The sequence below is a fragment of the Fukomys damarensis genome, unplaced genomic scaffold (genome assembly GCF_012274545.1).
Source record: "Fukomys damarensis isolate Sample0158 unplaced genomic scaffold, DMR_v1.0_HiC HiC_scaffold_37, whole genome shotgun sequence".
Taxonomy (NCBI): Eukaryota; Metazoa; Chordata; class Mammalia; order Rodentia; family Bathyergidae; genus Fukomys; species Fukomys damarensis.
The window spans coordinates 54,153,162-54,160,685 of record NW_022900949.1 but is presented as its reverse complement, the minus strand read 5'-3'; the positions used below and the strand labels follow the sequence as shown (position 1 = coordinate 54,160,685).

The window sequence follows — 7,524 nt, the reverse complement described above, 5'->3', positions numbered from 1 at the left end:
CTGGGGGGGGTCCGCCACACGGAAGACCAGGCCTCCGGAGGGCAGCGGCCAGACCCACACCGGCGACCCCCGGAGGCCCTGTCGGCCACCCAGGGGCAGTGGCCTCAGCCTCCTCCCGGGAGGACAATCCAGTTAGGGCTTTGTGGCCGCGGAGCCTAGGGACTGCCAGAACCAGGCCGAGGTCGGCAAGAGGGCCCTGGGCACCGGATCCAGACCCTGCACACTTGAGACTGGCAAGATTCGGAGAAAGTCCTGCGCAGTTTAATTGCATACATTTTCAGGAATAAGGTGTCACTTGTGTCATCCCATGGCGATCAGGAGAGGCCTACATGGATTTTCCCAACAAGGTATAAGAACTGCTTCATGCAAAAGAGCCAGTCCTCTTCCTTAAATGAAGGGCACTTGACTGCCTGCTGAGCTCCTTCTTCCGCCATGCAGAGGCTAGCACTGAAAAAGTACTGAGGGCCTGCTGCAAACTCTCGTGCAGCGAACAGCCTAATGTCCTCCTATGTAGGTGTTTGGTTGTTTGTTTTTAAACAATCAGTGTTCCTTGTGTTCTGACAGTAGTGAGTCTTATTTTCAAATATTCTTTAGAAAAGATTCATTCCCAGGCTACATCGTGAAAGGATTTAAAAGGCTACTCTGCATGACGTGCGGCCTGCTTTTAGCCTGGAATATAGTGTATGCAATTGCGCATACAAGTTCATAAGCGAGTTTTAAGAATGTGATCATTTTGATGAGCTAAGTAGATTCCAATGTTAAATGCAAAGCCACTTAAACGTTTTAAATGATGAAGGAAGAATATATTGACTCCAAGACAAATGAAAGAATCACATCATTTAAAAATAAAGGCAGAGTTTTGATCAGATGACAGGCTGGTGTCTTGAGCAAGACAGGATCTCTGGGAGGCCCAAACAGAGAGAATCACACAAGTCTGAATCTCACGATAAAGGGGGACTTATAGAGCAGCGCTTGCAGCTGAGTGGAAGGGTGCTGCCAGTTGGTCTACCACAGGAGCCTCCAAGGGGAAAGCAGACCTCCTTTGGTTCTGAGACATATCAGGAAACATCTCCATGTCTTTACGCCCTTGGCCTTTGAGCTCCAACATTCAGAGGGGCAGTATCCCCTGACCAGCCATCTTTGTCAGGCACAGGGTGGAATGCAAGGACTTCTACAACTGTAGGCCCTGGATCAGCGCATCCACAGCCAGTGGCACCTCAAGCACGGGTCTAGACAGACACGGTGAGGTGAAATGTGTCTGCTTATAAAGCTCTGGGGACATCTGTGTGGCGTTTTCCATACAGTGTTTGTGCAGAATGGGTATTGTTGAGCCCTCTGGAGTTCTCTTGGAGTCAGTTTTAGAGTTGTTTACTGTACATTCAGTGGGTAAGATGGAGTCAGTTATGTCGAGGTATCTTAGGCTCAGAACAGTTGGGCAAGATTCACATGTATGTCAGCAGTTCCCAACCTCCTCAATGCCAAGCACCCTTTATTTGCTCTCCAAAGGCCACATGTTCAAAGAGGTCTACTCCACTACACTGTTTATTGAGTAATGATTTATCTTCCACTTAGCACAATATTTTTATATGTATAATTGCCAATCAGAGTTTCCACAAAACCTGAGCTAACCTGTTGGCAATAGTGGATTCCAACGTAAAAATTTCGTAGTGTTCATTGTGAGTTTATTATGTTCCCATTGAGTCTTTTGGAAACTGAAAATTATTTAAAAACTTGTAAGAAAACTGAGGCATGCAGATTAAGAACCCGGACTGGGAAGTCCCAGTCTGCTATATTGCTCTCTGCTTCTCTGGGACTGGAAGGTGGAAGGTAGGAGAATGACAATTTGACTTCTATGTTCAGCCCACCTGAGTTCAACACCCAGCTTTGTTGCTTATAAGGCCACTTGAAGCAAGTTACTTAACCTCCTTGGGCCTTAATTTCCTTCTTTCAAAATGGGGCTGATTTTAATTAGTGCCAGCCTCCTAGGGCTTTTTGAGAATTGAATGAGGTAATAATATATGCAAAGCATATACAATAATATTTGGTACATAGCAAGCACTCTCTCATTGCAAGCTCATGCCACTGCTATTAGTATTGGGAGTTAACTGTTGAGATTTTTGCTTTTGTTTTTGGTATTGGGCATTGAACCCTGGGCCCTGCGCATATGATGTCCAGGCTCTGCCACTGAGCTATACCCTGAAACCTAGTATTCTGAGTTCTTTGTCCTACCATCCATGCAGTGGAAATCATCACCCAAAAGTTGTTTAAAATAGCCTTTATACTCTAGAAATTTTCCATGGGCAATCTGCTAGGGTCACATAGTGAGCGCCATAAGGGGATTTAAACACAGATCTGACTGCATGGTCCACCTTTTTTGCTTTGCTACTGTGTTCCAGGTGGTACCTTGATTAGCCCCTGTCAACAGCTTCTTACTGGTGAATGGCTTCTTACATCCGCTTGGGACTTCACAAACAGTGGCATTTTTTTCTCATTGGAGCCAAATGTTTCTCCAGAAGTGAGTATATTTCCCCAAATTGTTATTAATAACTAAAATATCAGGGCAACCGTTTTAAACACCACAGCCTAAAACTTACATAATTAGCTAGTCCTTCAAAAATTTCCATCCTTCCTCATAACCAGTCACAGAATCTTTCTCTTAATCATTCTTCTGAGTATGGGTGGGGAACGAGCTGGAAATTTCCAGGAACATCCTACCTTGTTATATTCTTTTTGGTAAAGATTTATTCCTTTAAAATTAATTAAATGTGAAAGGTGGGCATGATGGCACATGGAAGGCTGAGGCAGGAGGTTTGCCATGAATTTGAGGCCAGCCTGGGCTATATAGTAGTTCAAGGCCAGCTTGAACTACACAGCAAGACTCTTGTCTAAAAAAAAAAAAAGAAAAAAATGTATATGTATATGTATATATACATATACATATACATATGTACATAATATATAATTAAATGTGATATATTTTATAATTTTCAATATATAACAAAGAAAAAAATCTGGGCATAGTGTCACACACCAAGCATTCTGGGAGGCTGAAGTAGGAGGATGGTAAGTTCTAGCCCAGCTTGGGAAGTTTAGTAAATTAGCAAGATGTCTCAAAAGACAAAAAGAAAGAAAATGAAAAAGGCTGAGGATGTAACTCAGTGCGAAAGTCCTGGGTTCAGTCTTCAGTACCCCCCCTCCCCAATTCAGACATCATCTCCACTGCATGCATGGTTCCTGGTCCTTTTTCTGGGGCCTTTTCTGTTTTCTAACTCATTTCTGATATGCTACCACTGTCTGCTTGTGCTAAGACAATGGCCAATTTAATACTGACTGCCCTCTTTTCTTTTCAGAGCTTTAATATCATCTAAAAAGACTACAGTGTTGTCTCTTTGAAAATCATTTGCTTTCTTTGTTTCCCACCACAGATTAGGAATCTGTAACTCATTCTTCCTGCTGTACTTGCTGTGCTGTTGACTTAAGGATTTTGTTTTTCCCTCTGTCCCCTGTCCTAGGCTCTCACCAAAACCTATCACCTGGCTTCCCTCCTACAGCCACTTACCTCTGTCTCTTCAACCATTTTAAATCCCACCCCTATGCTTTTCTCTTGTCACTACTGCGTTCCCTGAAGGCCTCAGTGCAGCTGTGCCCCCATCCACCACAGCCTCTGCAGAGGCATTGTTCAGAGGGTCTCCATGCTGGTGGGAGTCTGGCAGGTAACTGCATGAAGCTGCTCATCCCAATGGCGTGACCAGGGCCTTTGGGAGAATTCCTGTCCCACCCGAGCAGGGATGAGAGGTGGGGTGTGGGGTGCTCACTACTCAGCCTCAGACTTAATCATTCCCAGGCGGGGTTGGCAGATCTGCACAATATTCCAACTAAGCCAAGAATCAGAAGTTTTATACAAGAGCAATCAAATACTGACTAAAAAACAAAACAAAACAAAGAAACCTGAAAAAGACCCTGAGACTGAGCTAGCCTCCAAATGTAACTACAAATTTATAAGAAATCTGTGAGATTGAAACATGTAAAAACATTCCCAAGTGAGCCATCACCCATTTCTCACTGGGAAAAATTGCAGTCAAACAGAATGTTTCTTTAACATACATTTATTTATTTATTTGGTACTAAGGATTGAACCCAGGGCCTTTGCATTGAGCTATATCCCCAGCCTTTTTTATATTTTAAAATTTTGAGAGGTCTTGCCAAGTCATTAAATTGATCAAGGTAGGCTTGAACTTTTGATCCTCCTGCCTCAGCCTTCCTGAGTGCTAGGATTAGACATGTACCGCCACACCTGACTTTACATATATTAAAAAACAAAACAAACAAGACAAAAACAAAACCAACCAAAAAAACAATAGCAAGAGTAAAAGAAAGGGAAACTTGTAAAATTAAATGAAATATAGGAGAATCACTTGCACAGTATGGACCTTCATTGGAATTATGCTTTCAATTAACACATTGTTTTTTTAAGACCTAATTAAGCAAATTCAAATGCTGACTATAATTTGTGATGTTATTAAGGAATTGTTATTTGTTGGTGCCGTATGATACTGTGGTTGTTTTTCTTTTTCATTATTCTATTTTTTAATTAATTTGTTTATTTATTTGAGACAGGGCCTCACTATGTAATTCAGGCCTTAAACTCACTGTGTAGCCCAAACTGACCTCAAACTCATGGCAATCCTCCTGCCTCAGCCTTCTGGGTGCTGAGATTACACACATGTGACACCACACATGGTAATATTTCATTTTTTAAAACTGCATTTTTTAGTAATTCACCTTTTAAAAATTTCTTATTTACAAGTATTTGAAATTTATAGAAGAGTTACAAAATAGTGCAAAACTCCTATATATCTTCTATCCAGATCTTTTCTTTCCTTTCTTGCCTCCCTTCCTTCTCTTCCTCCCTCCCTTCCGTCTTCCCTTCCTTCCTTCCTATTTGAAAATTGTAGGCACTACATTCTTTTACCCCTAAAAACTTAAGCAATTCTTTCCTAAGAAAAGAATTGTTAGAATCTATATCTTTTGGGGCCAGGGATTTAGCTCAGTGGTTCTGCTGCCTGCCTCACAAGCATAAGGACCTGAGTTCCATTCCCAGTACAAAACAAAAAACAAAAAACAAAAAAACTGTATCTTTTGAAGAAGAATACTAAAATATTTAGAGATAAAATGATATGAGGATTTGTTTCAAAATAATACAGGAGCGACTTTACATGAAAAAAGGGAAGTGTTCATTAAATTAGTCTTTCTGTGTCTTCCAGAATATGTTCAAGATTTTCATCATAAAATTTTAAAAGACTATGTTCATGGAAGGTTTTTAATGACATGTTTATGATATGATGTAAATAGATAGTAAGATACATAATTGTTTAAATATTTATCTAATTATAAGTAAATGAGGATTGAATCCTGAGGATTCAATCAGAAGCCTCAGAATTCCTGAGGATTGAATCCAGGGCCTTTGTGCTACGCTACATCTCCAGCCCTTTTACATTTTTTATTTGGAGATATAGTCTTGCTAAGTGACAAAGTTGCCCAGGCTTCCTGGAACTTGTAATTCTGCCTCAGCTTCCAAAGGTGCTGGGATTGCAGGCATTTGCCACCATGCCCAGCTGTAAATAAACAATTTTTCTACACAATATTGTCTTACTTGTTAAAGATTTACCATGCGCACTGACATTTAGAAATGGGAAGAAAGGAGCTAAAGGTGTAGGGAAGGTGGGATGGGTAGGGGAAGAGTAAAAAGGGAAAAGAAAAAAATGTGAGAAAATGAAAAGATGGAAATAAAGTGTTTGTAGAGCGGGAGGGGAGGAGGGGGTGAAGGGAGGGCAGAGGTAAGGGGAAAAAATGAGAACCAAGACTTGTCATGTAGAGGTACAAGATCCCAACAATGAATATAACTGTACTGTATCCCTAAAATGTATCAATAAACTCAATTAAAGCTGAAAAAAACAAAAAAACAAAACAAAAAAAGATTTACCATGCATAGATAAAAGGCTGAAAAGATATTTGCCAAAGCATTACCATTCCAACTTAGTCATAACAATATATTACTTTTATAATGAAAAAGGTCATGAAACTAAAAAATTGGAAAACAGAAACACTGTCTACTAATTAAATACAAAATATTGTTGGGAGTCAAACGAAACACACACGTAGGCTGCATGTGCCCCCAAGTGTCCCCAGAACAGCAGATTTTGATTTAAAAAATGGGTCTGCAAATGATAAGCTTCAGGCTAAATCCAGCCTGTCACTTGTTTTGTATGATCTATAACATAAGAATGGTTTTCATATTTTTAAATGGTTGCAGGGATAAAGAAGAATATTTCATGATATGAAATATACAGAGTTCAAATTTCAGAGTCTACAGTCATATCTATTATTATATTTAATATTACATATAATATTTTTACTTTAATATCTAATGTGTGGAAATTTGGATTCTCCTTTGTTATATAAATACCTACTTAATATTCTCAGTTTTGCCTCAGCCCGCTATTACACAAAATTTATGGAAGGCCATTGTTTTGAAACGAACTCCTGCCCTGGCCCCAGCAGACTACACCAAAATGGAGTTACTCGAGCTAAAGTTTCACATCACTAAACCAGATTTAAATTGCTTATCTGAAGTAAGAAATCAGAAGCAAGGTAACAGCCAAATCCCTAAACAGGCTAGTCTTAGCAGCATAAGAAAGTCCCTACTGCTTTAAACCTTATAAGGAAAGTAACACGAAATAACCCGGTGTGAACCAATCCACTTTTTGTTTTATGTTGTTTCCTTGTTCCTGCTCAAACTGCATATAAAACCTGACTGTTGTGCCAGACCCAACAAAATGTCTTCCTATTTGTTATAAATGGAGTTCTGCCTGATGCACAAACTGCTGGTAAACGCCAGTTAGATCTTTAAACTCAGTTTGTTGAAATTTTGTCTTTTGACACACACACACACACACACACACACACACACAAGTCTGAAATACTCACTATCTAATGTGTTACAGAGAAAGTTTGTCAGCCCCCGGTTAAGGACTGCATTTCTACTGTGACCTCAAAGCAGCCCGGTTTAGCAGAGAGAGCTGTGGACTGTTCTGCCATTTAACTCTGCGAAAGACCTGAGAGACCTGACTGCCAATCCGGCCACAGTTCTTTCAATGAGAAAAGAAAAAGGGCCCAACGTGCTCATGGCAACTGAAGTTTATGGTTCAGATTTCCATATGAACTCAGCAAGAAGTACATGGACTGACATTGGAACGGACCGTGGCAACTCTAAGTGCTGCTTCTCACCCAAGTGAGGATCTCCTAGAGAACCAGGAAGCCAAAGAGTCAGAGTATCCTCTGGGGATGATGTCTCAGTAGGCACGCAGAGTGAAGGGCAAGTGGGGAGCGGAGGGAGGGAGAGGAAGGAAGGCAGGAAAGAAGAAAGGGAGGAGGAAGGCTTTGGAGTCTTTGAAAGCAGAGCAGCATTCTTGCCATAGGCAACATTTCTTTGAGACAAAAAAAAAAAAAAAAAAAAAAAAAAAA

General features: G+C 40.6%; 1 long non-coding RNA gene across 2 annotated transcripts in view; it reads left to right on the top strand.

The window, feature by feature from the left end:
* Positions 1 to 7,524, top strand: part of LOC104851046 — a 13,787-nt gene that overhangs the window by 870 nt on the left and 5,393 nt on the right. Inside the window, exons 2-3 of one of the 2 annotated variants that reach the window (XR_777138.2) lie at positions 2,397 to 2,515; positions 7,005 to 7,291. This is a non-coding gene — a long non-coding RNA (uncharacterized LOC104851046). The remainder of the gene's footprint in view (positions 1 to 2,396; positions 2,516 to 7,004; positions 7,292 to 7,524) is intronic. The other variant, XR_777139.2, reaches the window with a different exon arrangement.